At 35.0% G+C, this 18,275-nt stretch overlaps 2 long non-coding RNA genes across 2 annotated transcripts; one reads left to right on the top strand and one right to left on the bottom strand.

Annotated features, from left to right (window-relative positions):
- Positions 1-117: 117 nt before the first annotated feature.
- On the bottom strand, positions 118-2,107 carry LOC113058117 (uncharacterized). The gene is made up of 4 exons (XR_003277912.1): positions 1,932-2,107; positions 1,739-1,858; positions 1,147-1,199; positions 118-997 (listed from the first exon to the last, which is right to left on the bottom strand). It is a non-coding gene; the product is annotated as an uncharacterized LOC113058117 (long non-coding RNA).
- A 4,617-nt stretch (positions 2,108-6,724) lies between these two features.
- LOC113058126 (uncharacterized) lies at positions 6,725-8,311 on the top strand. Its single transcript, XR_003277922.1, has 3 exons — positions 6,725-6,823; positions 7,523-7,666; positions 7,762-8,311. It is a non-coding gene; the product is annotated as an uncharacterized LOC113058126 (long non-coding RNA).
- Positions 8,312-18,275: the final 9,964 nt, after the last annotated feature.

Consider the following 18,275-nt stretch of genomic DNA (forward strand, 5'->3'; position numbering starts at 1 on the left):
AATGACATAAATCAAATATAATTTTAATAGTAATAAAAATCTGTCATAAAAATCAAAATTTTTGTGAATTTATTTATTCATTTAATAGGAAGTAAACAACATTGTACACATCGCCATACAGTAAGATAACTAAAATGAAAGTTTATTCCAAAGTGTCCCAACTTAATGCAATTCAGATGTCCACCTCAAGTGGCTGTTTATTAACTGATTCATGTTTATTAACTGATTCATATTTATTAACTGATTTTATTATAATGTTCAATTACTATTAATTATGCATTATAATTTTACATTCATAATTGTTCATCTTATATGTACAGTGCACTAATTATACATGCATATTTTATACACAATAAATTACAAAATAATATGTCCTCAATGCTTTACCCGCAAACTGTAATCATGGTGAAAATCAGTAAAAATATGAATCATATGACTAAAAGTGACAACAAGAACAGCAGGACCATCTAATTGTTTATTGTAAAAGTTTGACAAGTTTGGAAAACGTTTGTTTTTCTGCATGTAAAACGTGACATGTAAATCTACTTTATGGTATCTTTTGTGTGAAAAAATTACAGATGAAAAAAAAAGTAAGCTATAATATCTATATAATTAGCTAATGAAACATACTTAAATAGCTTACAAACAAATTAGCTTTTTATTTGTTTTATATAAGGTATAAGTATAGGCTACTCCTTAAAATGTGCTTATTATATCCCTCACCCCTGCCACAGTTTGAGAAAATATTTTTTTATGACATGCTAATGATTTTTCTGAGACACTTAAGATCAACGTAATTATCTTCCCTAGAAACAATATTTTTTTTTTTTTCATTTGATTATTTACTGATTTTCTTAGTACATTTGTAATATAATATGTACTTTTATTATTATTTTTTTTTATTTCAAATGAATCGAAGTCCAAAACATCTGGCGGCTGAAAGATAAGCGATAAAGGATCGACCGAATCCTGGGAAACTCTTCATCATGAAGTGGGCCTATAAAGAAAACACGCACACAAAAGGAAACATAAAGACAATCATCAATTGAAAGATTTAATATGATACGATAATTTTATGCAAAAATATAAAATCACAAGAGCCAAAGACTATAAGAATACAGAACAGAATAATGAATAATGACTGACCTGGATCTCACTAGACACTGGTTGGCTTCGAAACTCTTAATGTGAGCAGGTTTCTGTGAAGGGTATTTTAGGGTTAGAGTTACGGGACAGAGGACTGCTGCAACTGTTTGTGAATTTAGAATGTTTTTCTTTTTTTATATAATTTCCTTATCATAGGTTGTTTATTTCAATTATGATTCCATGTTGTTTTAATTACTTTCATGTCACTATTCATATTCTCCATGGTTTATTCCTCGTACATTGACTAACCCACTGCTTAAACACAATAATCACTTCATTGCACATTTGTCTTTCAAACCACTTTGTTTGCCAATACAGTTAATGTCACGCAGGTGGTGGAGTAATAACATTAATAAATGCTGATTATAAAATATTATTGTCACTCATGTTCATATGGTCATTACACTGAATGCTCGTAGTTGCTCATAGGTTGGCTAATGCAATAACGTTAAAAAATAGAACAAATACAACCTTATCGTAAGTGTTACCACTTAATTTAGTTTAAATAAAACAAAGATACATTTTATAGGAATCAGAATCAGATTAAGTTTATTATATGAGCGTGCAATATTTAAAAGAAAAATGATCATACCTCCACCACGCATTTTCAACACGGCTTGAATGACAGAGAGTTCCTGAATCTTGTATTCAGTAAGTTTTTTATTTTCTTCAAGGTCCTTTCCATCGAAAATCAACCTCAGTTGGTTGAGATCTGACAAGAAAGACAAAGTCAAGTATTAAGAAGTCATTAATTTTGAAACATATAGGCAAAAGTTTTAATTTACCATTTACTCCAGGAAAATGACTTATGGCTTGTTTCTTTAAATCTCCAACGGTGAGTTTCCCGTTTCCTTCATTTGGTGCTGGTGTTGGCAGGTTTAATGTTTTAATTGTACTTTTGTTAATCTTCAAATAGACCTGGAACTCCATCGTTCTGTTTTGAATTTTCTACTTCAAGTGACGTGAGACAGAAACATAGTGGCTTTATAAACAGCCTTTACTTTCACTTTTATTTCTAAAATGGAAAAAGGGGGGTTGGCTAAAACACAGTTGCAAATTCATCTAAAGTCAAGGTGCTGTATGTAAAGTTTAGATCATGTGACAAAATCAAATGAATCATGGCACATTTTATTTCTTTCATTTCCAATAATAGGCAAAAGTCACCTAAAAGATGACAATCAAAGATAACTTGAATTGTGATTTGAAGAGCAGGCTGAATTGACTAAATCAGCAGGACAGTAGAAGTAAAAGCACAGGTTGAGCGACAATAGAGAGGAAGACAAAATATGCACAAAATGATCAGTTCTTCCTGTGTGAAGTAAAAACAAGCTGTTTTTCTTTGATAGTTCAAATATAGATTTTGAACTGCATTGATTTATTTTTTCTTTGAGAGGGGATGTATAGTGTGACCTGCCCAGTGGCACTTTGAAATGAACACCACTTTCAAGGAATATTTGCTAATCATACTGATACACATTGTGACTGAATCCAGGGGCGGACTGGCCATCTGGACGTTCTGGAGAAGTATTTAAGTACATATACATTTATTTCAATCCCCTGCTAAAAAAAAAAAAAAAACAACAACAACAATAAAAACCATCAATAAAAATTGTTATTGTTTTTTTTTTTTTTTGGTTATAAGTGAAATTTTATTGGTTTTAATGGAGATTGTAATGGACCCTATTGCTCTCTACTCGTACTTGGTTGCCAATTGTTGTTGTTAAATATTATTATTATAAGCCCCCCATCATGTACACCTTCTACAGAGGCACCATCGAGAGCATCCTGACGAGCTGCATCACTGTTTGGTATGGAGCCTGCAACGCGTCCTGTCGAAAGACTCTACAACGCATAGTGAGAGCAGCTGAGAAGATCACACACACACACAATAGCATACAATGACATGCACCAGTCACTTTGTGCAGCATTGACCTGCTCACTACCTCATTCAATGGAACTGATGTCATTCCACTACCTCATCAATCAGTTAAATAAAATAACTGCTCTTAAGCCCTTTGTCACTTTAATCAGACTGAATAAGCTTCTTTTTTGCACTAAAAATCTTTTATCTGCACTGTTTGTTCACTTCACAGGTTTGCACTCTATCTGCCATTATTTTTTAGGCTTTAATGTTAATGTTATCTGTGTGCACCGGGGGTCACACAGATAACGCAATTTTGATTCTCTGTATGTATGTACTGTACATTTGGAAGAATTGACAATAAAGCAGACTTGAACTTGACTTGACTTGAAAGTCAGAGGAGCTCATACAATTCGGTTGTTAAGTGATGACGTAAGAAGCGCTGTTTCCGGGTCCAAGCCTCAACTCACTTCACTTGTGAATACGACCTCAGCAGCCGTCTATGAGCACTGTTTATTCATATTAATAATTTGAGCTAAACGCTTTCAAACTTACGGTATACACTACAAGTCTCCGTGCTCACAGCGACCCAAACACAGATAATTTTTACATATTTTTTTTTATTTATATTTTCATTGTCTGGCTATATGGGACTTCGGTATGGAGGTAAAGGTTAAGATCATAACCTTATCGCTAGTATTCTATCAGATTGTGAGTTTATATTAGCACCTTTTGTTGTTTTCTCGTGGTAACTGATACAGCGTTTGGACACGGAAGCGCTGCTACGTGACATCAGACTTAACAAGCTAATAGACTATATTTAAAAATTACAAATGCAATGAAAATAAAGGTAAAAAATTAAAAGTATCGGTATTGGCCCTAGTAATTGTGAATGTTTTTTTTTTATGTGCTTTATAAAAGTTTAAGTTTAAGATAGTTCACTGTTTATTTTATTTGTACTCAATTTGTACTACTTTATTATTGTTTTTGCTCATGTTTAATAGTTAAATGATGCCTGCCAGGTTCAGTGTAGAAATCTTTTTCCTAAGAAATCTAATCTTGGCACCCAAATTTTTTCATTTCTAGTCCCTCCATGATGACCGGCACTAGTAATATGTCAATATTTTCTTTATTCTTTTAAACAAAAAACTTCTGTGTGTTTCAGGTAATTATCTGCTTGTGCGTACTCATCAAATGTTTTTTATCGAAAGAGAAAATAACATGTCACATGAGATTTTATATCAGTTGGGCTGGGTTTTTTAGGGAGATTTGTGAGTGTTGGGGGAATACCGAGTTCTTGTGTAGTATCATCAACAAAACAAGTCGAAACTATGTATTCTTAACGAAGTAACACTATAAAAGCATTCAAGTCCAACAATGGCAGATATAAAATTCCCCTTTGCTAAAAAATACATAATAAAAACATGCTTGAAACCTTATGAGGATGAGTCACAGTTTGTATTATGAGGTCAGAATGAAATAGAAACTAAAGTGTTTATTTGAATGCTCCTTTCATCAGCATTTTTGTGCATGTTTCATACCTGGACAACATAACACAGTATAAGAGTTACAGTTAACTTCTTTATAGGAAATATAAGGGTATAACCTATATTGTTTTATTGTATCCAATTGTATTGACTAGGAGCTTTGTGTATGTCTATACTCAAATTCCTTGTTCACATAAACATACTTGGCAATAAAGTTGATTCTGATATTTATTTTAACATATGATATTGACCATAAACCATAGACCATGTATAAGTAGTGTTCATGCCAGCAGTTAACTATTTTTTTTTTACCCCAGCTCTGCAGAATGAAGTTTTATATTTCATCCCTTGAAGGGGAGAAACAGAAAGCAAGAAAAGAAAGAATTTCCACGCCTTGTTTGCACATAAAGTGAAAGTAAGAGCTGTCACCTGAAGTCTTCATGAGTTTTACTGCCATATTAAGCAAGAGTAACAATTTTCCTCAGCCACAAACTCAACATTGCCGATAGCACAGAATCAGAATGGCCTTTCAAGTGGTACATGTCTACAGACCAAACGATATTGGTGAGTTATGCACAGTAAGACTTCTTTTCAGCAAAATTGCATGTTGATTGTAAGTTGGACTAATGATCTAATTCCATTATCAATTGAAATTGTTGTTCTATAACCTTGAACTAGGGATGGGTGATATGACCAAAATCTTACATCACGATAAGAGTAATTTTATTTCATGATAATGATAGAGACAGAGAGAGAATTGCTTTAAAGATAGTTTTTATGATATAAAAATGTTTAATACTTTTGAAATTTCATAAATCTCATCACCAATTTTAATATCACAAAACAGCTAATACTAGCCTTACTTTAGATAAAACTCAAACTCACTGAAGACAAGGAAACAGTCAGTGATAAAATAGAAACAACTAATTACAACCATTAGGACAAAGAAACTAGAATAGAATAAAGATACAAATGAAATAGACGTACCTGCAAGAGCTGTTGTATGTGTGCATTAATTCCATTTTTGACTTTTTCATTTTTATTACAGTTACAAAAGTCATTCAGTCAAGAGCAATGGGATTGTTTGGTTATTTATTTATTTATTTATTTATTTATTTATTTATGCTTTATTTAGCCAGAAGAATCCCATTTAGACTAAAAATCTCTTCTTCCAGGGAGACCTGGAATGACACAATGACACATAATCGTTAATAATCAATATGAATGACACAAACAGCAGCAGGTTTATTAATCTACTGTCACGTTTAAGACCGAATGCTTGGATCTATTGTACTGATAATATTAAAGACAAAACTGTTAATGTTCACTCTAGACATAAACGGCTGTGTTTACAAGGATGCTCACAAAGATGGGCATTCAGACACATAAGAGTGTGTATTTGACTGTTCAAGCCCATATATATAACAAACACAACTCACTTCAGTACTTCCATGCTGCATGAGCAGAGGCTTTGTGTGCATGTGTCTCTCAGACAGCACATGCATACTGAAATGAGTTCTCTTTCGCTGCTTATTGCACTTGAATATTTTAAAAACATGTTTTAAACCACAAGGATTAAAATGCATTCAAATTATACACTTTTATGATGGCACAGCACAATATTCTCACATCAGCATAACCGTGGTAGAGACGACAGTCCAAAATCTTTACAAGTTGACAAATATATATCACCCACTCATGGCTTCAACTAAGGCCCTGTCCTCCTAAACACGGGTATTTTCAAAACCGTTACTTTTTTTTTTATGTGGTTTGGCCATTCGTCCACACGCAAACTCAACACCAGGGCATTGAAACAGATTTTCAAAGACTCTGGTTGCAGTGTTATTGTGTAGACAGTGAAACCAGAGATTTGGGCTTGTGGCGTCAGAGCATGCACTGTTAACTCTTTTTCAAACTTTTTCAGGCTTCTGATTTCCTAACATGGCTTCAGTGTAGAGATTATATTACCCCCTATTGGCTTGGCATGCTCTTGACAGTGCTTCATAGCATGCTTTTGCATTTTCATGTGGAAGGAGATTTTTTTTATAAAAGGAGGAAAAATTCCTATTTTTGTGCTCCTCGTTTTATTTAAAAAAGTTAAAATAAAATTACCTGTGTACGTGTGGACATGGCCTCAGACATTTGCAACTGGAAAGTAGTCTACATAAGACAATCTTTAATTTTGACCATCTGAACTCTGAATAATGTTTCTAAACTCTTTTCAGATAAAAATGACAATGACCTCAGCATTTCAAGGGCTAAATTATCATGTGGTCACGTCACATCTGCTAAGACTTTGGTGGAATGCTGCACAGTACAGCTAAAGAATGTGAGTTATTAGTTTTCCTTGAAAGAATCGACCTTCGGATCTACTAATTAAACTTATAAGGCTTGAGAAAGCCCAAAATACTGTTATTCTATTCTATTTATTAACTAAAGGTCCTTGCACACTAAGTCTGAAATTTCGTATGCGTTTTTTCAGATTCATCATCCTAAAACTTCTTCAAGCACAGAAACTTTGCACACTGAGTCCAATGAGTAGTAATGAATCTGTTGGACGGTACAAGTCCTTGCACACTGACTTCATGGGAATTGGTGGTCTTCTTCTTCTTCTTTTTTTAAAGCATCAACCTGAGCCTCTCATATCCTGAAGTAAACTTTGAATCACCCGGTATTATCCCGCAGCTCCTTCAGAAGGAGGTGAAACTCTTCTTGGATTGGATGATGGATCCAATATTTCCTCTTTCCTTTTCTCTTTTTAAGAAGAGGACAACAAAATAATCCTCACTGCTTCAAAACTCCATTATGTATTGTTTTGCGTTTTTTTCACCCCGCAACACAATAATTACTATACGCATTGGACTCAGTGTGCAAGGTTTTGTGTGTCACCTATTTTGTAGGTTGATGACTATGAAAAAACACATACGGAAATTTTGGGCTCAGTGTGCAAGGACCTTTACTCCAGAAAATCTGCCATTGTATAGTTTGAAATATTATATTTCATTTATCCTGCATTTTTTATTCATAGGGACAAGTGGAACTGAAATGTCCGATATGTACAAAAGTGTGGCCATATGGTGAAGTGAGAACATTGTTAACACATAAGGAACAACTTTATTTTAAAGACACACTTCGGGAAAATGCTGCTAAAAAGATGATTGACATCAAAGGGGTATATAAACTTACAAACATATATTCCTTCTTTTTGTTTGTAAACCCAGTGTATCCATTTACATATTTCTTTCTCTCCTGTTCTTGTTCGTTTAGTGTCCTGGCTGTGGTTCCTTTGTTGAAAGAAAGGATTCTTCTAACCTCTGCATTCAGTGTCCATTCTGCACAGTAAAGACTGGGAAAAGATATGAGTTCTGCTGGCAGTGTGGAGGAAACTGGAAAGGGCCCCGACCTCGCACTGATAAATGTGATAATCTGGGTTGCTCTAACAGTGACTTAAAAATGCTAAGAGATTGTAAAATGATAACTTTGCCACATAATGAAAATCAAAACATTCAGTGTCCATCGATTCGTGCCTGTCCAGAATGTGGCATGCTGTTTGAACACACTCTAGAAGGGTGTAAAATGATGGCATGCTTTAATTGTAAAATTTCATTCTGCTTTGTCTGTCTAAAATCATCTGGTTGCTGTAAATCTGGTGCTGCACCAAGACAGACATCAATTCCTTAGAATCTCAATAACTGACCCAATGTTAATAGATGTAATGTCTCTTTGATTAGAATTATTGTAATGAATTATGCATAGCATGGAAATAAGCAATCACTATTTTGAAGAAAATTTCAACGGCTTACAGTTTTTCTCAATCACTTTGGATCAGTTCTCGAATTTGGTTGTTTAGTTTTTTTCTTCTCAAAATATAATCTCATTTCATTTATTTAGAATGACTTGTACACAATGTGGGAAGGTTTTTTTTTTTTTCTCTCTATGTGTTGTATGCTCCATGTTCTTCGATATTGCTCTTGCTTCTTCTATTGTCTGATTGAAAGGTTAATGAGTGTCACCTGATTCCTGTTCAAGCTCCTTAAAGTGGAGTACAAAGGAACTCAGGGAATTCCAGTCTGGGGCGAGAGACACTGTCAGTGCTCTTGTTTCTCTATATTGTATACTTTTTTTGCTTTGCTTGTAGTGTTTTAATAAAGTTGTGTTTTAGATAATTGATATATGAGGCTTTAAAACAATCTGGGCTGTAAAGTGTGTGTTCCAGCTACTTCTGGTTTTCTTTTAAAAGGGAATGTTTTAGCTAACTGCTTTGTCCCTTGAAACTGTAGAACCATCTGTGATGTGCCGAGCACTTCAGCTACTTCTATATCATTTATGTTTGTGGAATTGTTATATATATATATATATATTTTTTTTTTTTTTCAGTTAGAGAGGGAATCAGGAAAGATCTCTGCATTTTATTTTATTTATTTTGGTAGGAAAGTTCTTTCTTAAAAATCTAGTAAGTGTGCTTTTGTTTATTTTTAAGCCTTTTGCCTTCCTGAAGCCTTTGTTTGATTCATTTGTTTAATTATATATAGATGGATAGATTAGAAACGTATCTATATATTATTTCTTTACAAATTATATACAGATTGTTTTAATGTATGTAAGTTTTTTTTAATTCCAGGTTCTTTTCTTAAAACTAAATTGGTGATGTGACCACAAATATAGGTGCATCTCAATGAATTAGAATGTCTTGGAAAAGTTCATTTATTTCAGTAATTCAACTCAAATTGTGAAACTCGTGAATTTAAATAAATTCAATGCACACAGACCGAAGTCGTGAAGTCCTGAAGTTCTTTTAATTGTTATGATTTTGGGTCACAATGAACAAAAACCCACCAATACACAATCTCAACAAATTAGAATACTTCATGAGAGCAATACAAAATAAGTATGAGAATTAAACAGACTAATATTAGCGTAGATGCCATCCTTCTAATGATGGAGCAAGTACATCGGGTGTTATAGGAAGTGTTCCCGGTTACAGTTTACCTAATTAATGCAGCCTAAAAATCCTTTAATGGATTTGAATTATAGAAATGTGATAGTGTGTTAGGTTTAAGCCAGAGATAGGTCTTTAATCTAAATTTAAACTGACAGAGTGTCTCTGCCTCCTGAGCAGTGCTTTTGTGTGTTTTTTAATGATACTGATACCAAATGGATACTTTTAAAAGGAATTTGTGCCTGAACCGATACCTTAAGAAAAAAAGAGCCACATAACGATAGTGGATGACATTAAAGAACAACGTTTTTATTGAAAAGAATAAAAATAGGACAACATATTAAGAGTTTAAAGTATACAGAAAGCTGAAACATGAAGACAACAAACACTCCACTGCAACAATATATAGTTTATATGTGTATATATTATATGTTCTGCTTCATTGTGATGAGAAACCACATCTGATCACAAAAGAATGCATTTGACCTATGTTGTGGAGTAAAAACATTTTTGTTGGTCAACAAGTCTTCAGTGCTTCTCAGTGCATGTCATTACAAGGGAAGTTTAGCTTTAGACATTTTATTTTAATTGTGTTTAATGTAGCTAGCTAATAGAAGGCTACCTGCTGCCATCAGAGCAAGTGTAATTGCCGCATTCATGTGCTCCTCAGATGGTCTTATTTCCCGAGTTGTGAGTCCGAATGTGAAAACAACATGGACAGTAATGCCACTGTAAATACAGGTGCTTCTAAATAAATTAGAATGTAGGGGAAAAGTTCATTCATTTAAGTAATTCAATTCAAATTGTGAAACTCGTGTGTTAAATTCAATGCACACAGACTGAAGAAGTTTAAAGTGAAAGTGAAGTGACATTCAGCCAAGTATGGTGACCCATACTCAGAATTTGTGCTCCGCATTTAACCCATCCGAAGTGCACACACCCCCACCCACAATTCCGTCCGGCCCAAGACTAGAACTCACAACCCTTCGATTGGGAGTCCAACCCTCTAACCATTAGGCCACGACTTCCTAAGTCTTTGGTTCTTTTAATTGTGATGATTTGACTCACATTTAACAAAAACCCACCAATTCACTCTCAAAAAATGAGAACATGATGACATGCCAATCAGCTAATTAACCCAAAACACATGCAAAGGTTTCCTGAGCCTTCAAAATGGTCTCTGACCATCATTGACACCCTGCACAAGGATTGTGAGTCACAAAAAAAATGAATTGCCTATAAGCTGTCTCTTTACAGAGTGCTGTATCCAAGCACGTTAACAGAAAGTTGAGTGAAAGGAAAAAGTGTGGAAGAAAAAGATGCACAACCAACCGAGAGAACCACAGTTTTATGAGGATTGTCGAGCAAAATCGATTCAACAATTTTTTTGTGAACTTCACAAGGAATGGTGTACTGGTGGTGGTTGAGGAGAGACCCCCACATTGTTAAGCACATTGGTTGTACAACAATACACAATAAGGCACTTTATAAATGCATCATTCATTCATTCATTCATTCATTCATTCATTCATTCAAGGAATGCACTGAGGCTGGGGTCAAGGCATCAAGAGCCACAACACACAGACGTATCAAGGAATTTGGCTACAGTTGTTGTATTCCTCTTGTTAAGCCACTCCTGAACCACAGACAACGTCAGAGGCTTCTTGGTTCAAAATATTTTTGTTGCTGCTGGGATGTGTAATGTGTTGTTTGCTATCTGGCAACCCTCAGATTTTATCTTTTATCTTTCAATCTTTCCTTAGAAAGCCACAATTCTAGCATTTTTAAAACTGCATTTTTCCATCTCAAAAATATATCTAAATTACGGCCTATGCTCTCAATGTCAAATGCAGAAATGTTAATCCATGCATTTATGACCTCAAGGTTAGATTATTGTAATGCTTTATTGGGTGGTTGTTCTGCAGGCTTAGTAAACAAACTACAGCTAGTCCAAAATGCAGCAGCAAGAGTTCTTACTAGAACCAGGAAGTATGACCATATTAGCCCGGTCCTGTCCACACTGCACTGGCTCCCTATCAAACATCGTATAGATTTTAAAATATTGCTTATTACTTATAAAGCCCTGAATGGTTTAGCACCTCAGTATTTGAATGAGCTCCTTTTACATTATACTCCTCTACGTCCGCTACGTTCTCAAAACTCAGGCAATTTGATAATACCTAGAATATCAAAATCAACTGCGGGCGGCAGATCCTTTTCCTATTTGGCGCCTAAACTCTGGAATAACCTACCTAACATTGTTCGGGAGGCAGACACACTCTTGCAGTTTAAATCTAGATTAAAGACCCATCTCTTTAACCTGGCTTACACATAACATACTAATATGCTTTTAATATCCAAATCTGTTAAAGGATTTTTAGGCTGCATTATTTAGGTAAACCGGAACCGGAAACACTTCCCATAACACCCGATGTACTTGATACATCATTAGAAGAATGGCATCTACGCTAATATTAGTCTGTTTCTCTCTTATTCCGAGGTCACCGTGGCCACCAGATCCAGATCTGTGGCCACCAGTCTGTGTCCAGATCAGAGGGTCACTGCAGTCACCCGGATCCAGTACGTATCCAGACCAGATGGTGGATCAGCACCTAGAAAGGACCTCTACTGCCCTAAAAGACAGCGGAGACCAGGACAACTAGAGCCCCAGATACAGATCCCCTGTAAAGACCTTGTCTCAGAGGACCACCAGGACAAGACCACAGTTCAGTTCAATTCAATTCAAGTTTATTTGTATAGCGCTTTTTACAATACGAATTTTTACAAAGCAACTTTACAGAAAATTATGTTTCTACAATATTTAGTAGTAGCTTGTGGTGGTGACTGTCAGTTTGTGCACGTTTTACAGGATTTTTAGAAAAAATGTATACAAGCCGTAGTCAGCTAGACAATGAGCTATCAATATTATTAATTAATAATTGTTATATGATGCAGTCACACTTGTAGCAATAATTGTTAGTTCTGTTTGTTGATTCAGAGTTAGCATCATCTGAGGTCCTCTGAGGGTCAGCATCATCTCTTCTCAGGTGTTCTGGATCCAGACTGGAGCTTGTGTAAATCCTAGTTACCACGGTATGAAGATCCAGCAGAAACAGAGAAACAAATAGAGACATCATCAACATAGCTGCTGTTCCAACAAAGTAAAATTAGTTTAACCCAAGCTAATGAATAGTAATGCGCATTTGATCAGATACAACTACACTCATAATTTAAGAGATACATTATTCGAATGCTTGGCGAAAGAGATGTGTTTTAATCTAGATTTAAGCAGAGAGAGTGTGTCTGAACCCCGAACATTATCAGGAAGGCTATTCCAGAGTTTGGGAGCCAAATGTGAGAAAGCCCTACCTCCTTTAGTGGACTTTGCTATCCTAGGAACGACCAAAAGTCCAGCGTTTTGTGACCTTAGGGAGCGTGATGGGTTGTAGCGTGGTAGAAGGCTAGTTAGGTATGCAGGAGCTAAACCATTTAGAGCCTTATAGGTAAGTAATGATAATTTGTAACTGATACGGAACTTAATAGGTAGCCAGTGCAGAGACTGTAAAATTGTGGTAATATGATCATATTTTCTTGACCTCGTAAGGACTCTAGCTGCTGCATTTTGCACTACCTGTAGCTTGTTTATTGAAGAAGCAGGACAACCACCTAGAAGTGCATTACAATAGTCCAGTCTAGAGGTCATGAATGCATGAACTAGCTTTTCTGCATCAGAAACAGATAACATGTTTCGTAGCTTGGCAATGTTTCTAAGATGGAAGAATGCAGTTTTTGTAACATTGGAAATATGATTTTCAAAAGACAAATTGCTGTCTAATATAACACCCAGATTTCTGACTGTAGAGGAAGTAACAGTACATCCGTCTAGTTGCAGATTGTAATCTACAAGATTCTGTGTAGTGTTTTTTGGTCCAATAATTAATATCTCTGTCTTATCCGAATTTAATTGGAGAAAATAATTTGTCATCCAATCTTTTACATTTTTAACACACTCTGTTAGCTTAGATAATTGAGAAGTTTCGTCTGGTCTTGTTGACATATATAGCTGAGTATTATCAGCATAACAGTGGAAGCTAATTCCGTATTTTCTAATAATATTACCAAGGGGCAACATGTATATTGAAAATAGAAGGGGACCTAGGACGGATCCTTGTGGCACTCCATATTTTACTGATGATAAATGAGATGACTCCCCATTTAAGTAAACAAAATGGAAGCAATCGGACAGGTAGGATCTAAACCATCTTAGAGCCTGCCCTTGAATACCTGTATAGTTTTGTAATCGATCTATGAGTATGTCATGATCTATGGTGTCGAACGCAGCACTAAGATCAAGACTAGAAATGAGATGCAGTTTTGATCTGACGCAAGGAGCAAGTCATTTGTAATTTTAACAAGTGCAGTTTCTGTGCTATGGTGGGGCCTGAAACCTGACTGAAATTCTTCATAAAGATCATTTTATGCAGGAAGGTGCTCAATTGAGCAGACACAACATTTTAAAACATTTTTGACATAAATGGAAGATTTGAAATAGGCCTATAATTTGCCAGTACACTAGGATCTAGTTTTGGTTTCTTAATAAGAGTCTTGATAACTGCCAGCTTGAATGGTTTTGGGACGTGACCTAAAGATAACGACGAGTTAATGATATTGAGAAAATATTAGAGAAAATAGTGCCCATGTTGTCAGTAATTTCGTCTAATTCATGTGTATTTTTGGGTACAAATAGCAGTTGAGATAGATCAGGCAGGTTATTTGCGAATCTATATAAACTGAACAGAGATGACATCACTGAATTCAATGATGAACTAACTTTCATTTTGCATTATTGACACACTGTTTTCCTGATGAATGTTGTTCAGTTGCTTTGACGCAATGCATTTTGTTTAAAGCGCTATATAAATAAAGGTGACTTGACTTTACTTTACAGATTTTTCCTTTGTCCGTGGTGTCTCCGTTCTCACCAGATGTGAGTTCCAAGCAGCTTGAAGAGTTTATCCGAGCTTCAACTTGAAAAAGGGTTTTTGAATGCATTGCATTGTGGGACACAGTATATCATGCATTGTGCTCTGAATTATGCTTTTAAATGTCTATAGTATTTATTACTTTTTATTTATTAATTTAAATGGTTTTAGTACATCAATTTAAACTAAACAGGAAACAAGAATTGTTGTCTTGACAACTAGCTGAAGTAAAATCCTTTTTTATATTTGATACTTTAGTTTTTTCTAGCTTGATATGTAGTTTTATGTAACTAAATGATTGCATATAGTAAATAATTACTAATAATAATTTAAAAATATTATTAGTTTTAATAACCCTGCTCTGGATGCATACTACACAATTTTGCCAAATCTAGGAGGTCATGCAAGTATTTTTAAATCAAAAATTTGAAAAATCAAAAATTGTAAATGATATATGTCCTGTAACCTGCATTGATAACATACTGTATATGTTAGTAAGCTATTCTAAACTCTGACATTATTTGACATCGTACACAAAATTTGATATTTTTTTTATATTTATTTGTGATAACCCTTATTACATATGCAACATTTTAAGGTAATGTTACACTGTAGTGTACTACTGTTTGAAATGTATCTTGCATAATGTTTCTTTCAGTATACAGTATATTAGTATTCTATTTCAAAGATAGTCAGTTACGTTTTAAGTTGCTGTCTTAAAAAAACCTTTACTGGTTTAAAATCAACATAATCTTAATGTGAAGAGTTGCTACAAACTTTAAAATAAAACAATAATAATAAAATAGGGCTCCAGCACCTTCAGTTATTAAATGCAAACTTATTGGGGTGTTTTAAATCATGTTAAAGAAAGAGTTTCTTCATAACATGACACAAAGGAAATAACTGCACTCTCTGTTAAGCAAGTTTTATTTCCAATCTTTTTTATTGCCATTTTGTCAGGACAGCGTTAAATAAACTTACATCAAACTGATCAATATACAACAAAATGTCTTTACTTTATCAAACCTCAAACCTTAACCATCCCTACCCAGGGAAGAAGAAAAAAGAAAAGAAAAAGAAACATGGATGTATAATATTTTCTCATAATTATCATTATGTAATGTACTAAGAGAGGCACTTCTTAAGTATTATCCGAATCTGTATCAGAGGGACAAACCAGGCCTTTAATGAAGTTCAAGAAGGGATTCCAGATACTGAAGGCTTTAAGGGAACCTTGAAGCATAAACCTTAATTTCTCCAATTTAATGTAAAACAAAATGTCTTGTATCGATCTATTGTGAGTAGGGGAAGTGGCACATCTTTAAGGAGAATGTTCCTTCTAGCTATCAGAGTGGTAAAAGCCACCACTTGAACAATGGGACTAGAGTAAATGGTGTATGGTAGAACACCAAAAACAGCTGTTAATGGATCGGGACTCAGTTCAACATTAAGTGCTTCTCCCAGTGTGTCAAACACATTGGACCAAAAGGTTACTAATTGAGGGCATGACCAGAACATGTGCACATGATCTGCTGGAGCTTGTTTACAATGGTTGCAAGCATCATTCTTGTCTGGACAAAATTTTGATAATTGTGCATTTGTCAAGTGAGCTCTGTAAAGTACCTTGCATTGAATCAAACCATGCCTGGCACAGATCGATGATGAGTGCACTCGATATAGGATGTATGACCACTGTTTATCTGAAATAAGAATAGAGAGGTCCATCTGTTAAGCAAGTTTTGACATGGCAACTTTCTTTCTGTATCCAGTTTTATTATTATATTTTTTTTTTCCCAATGTATTTTCTTATTTGCAGATACAGTGCATAACATATCATAATGGCACTCGTCCCAGAGAGCTGATGAAAGTAATTTACCTGTTTGTTTTATAACTTGTACTGGACTCTTGTAAAACTGGTTTAAATATCAATGTCGTTTACAGGAATGAGAAGTTAACCTGTGATTTAAGGGAGAGTCCATCAACACAAAATGAAAGTATGTGATCTGTTTCTACAAGGGGATTTTGTGTTTTAATGCTCATAAGATAGATCATAAACTTTCAGCCTTGTTTGTTGTTGAGAGTTTGACTTTTGGTTTCTCTTTTAAGCAAACTCTTATGACGAGGATCCACTGTAAATGTAAATGATCTGTTTATGATTTTGAAACCTTAATGGTCATGTCCATATGGATGTACACGCCATATGTTTTTTTTTTTTTTTTTTTTTTGTGTGTAACGGATTCTAAGAACCAATATTTGCAAATACCCACTTGTTTTGCTGCTTTACGAATCCATAATGTCCTTCATAATGCTTCCCGTTCAACTGTGTCCAATGCTGTTTTGTGAAACTAGCGATTCTTTTGTTGTTATCAGTGCATTATCATTTATCTCATTCTATCATTTCTCACCCATCATTGACTGAGTGGGAATGAATCTCAGGCTCTGTGAGAAGAGGAATGAGATTCTGCATCATGGAACAGGAACGTTGTTGGTGTGACCAGTGTCTGAATGTGTAGAAATACACTAATTGATTGGCTGACAGCATGAGCGAAGCACTCACAAGTATAAGAGGGTGACTGCAAAATGTCATCAAGTCTTTTTTCTGAAGGAGATGTGCAGGCGAACCCAATGCATGCACGTCTCGTTCCCCATCAAAGGGAACCATGTTACAGTCACAACCTGAGACTTTACATTCTGAAGTGGTACTTCAATAAGGCATCATGGAGTTGACACTATGAACAGGATAATCAAGGTCTTACCATGCATACTACAAACTCCTAGTCAAGCATGTTGAGGCAAGTTGGAGCAGAACATTGGCCCTCCAGGGTTAGGCTTCGGACACCCTTGACCTTAAGCTCTACTTATTTACCCTAACCATAGGGAAGAGAGCTCAACCTAGCATCTTGAGGACCCACTCTGAGATCTTAAGCACTAATCAAGCACTGCTATAACAAGACCAGATCTTCCAGGTCTTCCAAACATACTGTAGGTCCTGATGAGTGCCATAGAGAAACGTGAAACAACTCAGAGCCTAATCCATTATTAGACATTAGCTGTTTCTAATTAAAAGGGTTTTTTTTTTTTTTAACAAGCCAAGTTTTATTCTAGCTTCATGCTGTTTTGATTTATATGCTGTTTAATGCTTGATGAATGCATTATTTTACATATGCATTTGCTTACATACAAGATTGCTTGTTTCTGCTTCTTTACATGCATTATGAGCCGGACTTTCAATACTCTTTCAGATGATGTATAATAGCGCCTCCTACCGTATAAAACACAAAGCCGGAACATTCAGTCAATGGTGGGGGTTGAGTTAAACATGAAAATGATGTCATTGCTCTGTTCCTGTGTCAAACAGCTTCTGTTACAAGTGCCATGTACTGCTGCAGCCTCCATCACACACACACACACACACACACATGTTGGGTTTTCATGTTTAATGGGAACTCTCCATAGACAGTGCTTTTCTACTGTACAAACTGTATTTTATATCCCCTTGTAATAATAAAATCTCCATAATCATCGGGAAGAAGGAGACGGGAACCGGCGCACAATCAACTGAAACTTTAATAATTCAAAATAAACGTAAAACAGCGCATCAGCCCCTCATATAATTTAAAATATATATTTTCATTCTGATTCTGACACAACAATATTTTTTAAATTACCCGTTTCCCTCCACTTGTTACCAGTGTTTATAATGTGCAAATTTGAAGTGTAGACTAAGTACAGGTGCATCTCAATAAATTAGAATCTAGAGGAAAAGTTAATTTATATTAGTAATTCAACTCAAATTGTGAAACTCGTGTATTAAATAAATTCAATGCACACAGACTGAAGTAGTTTAAGTATTCAGTTCT

This window comes from Carassius auratus, chromosome 39 (assembly GCF_003368295.1).
Source record: "Carassius auratus strain Wakin chromosome 39, ASM336829v1, whole genome shotgun sequence".
Classification (NCBI taxonomy): domain Eukaryota; kingdom Metazoa; phylum Chordata; class Actinopteri; order Cypriniformes; family Cyprinidae; genus Carassius; species Carassius auratus.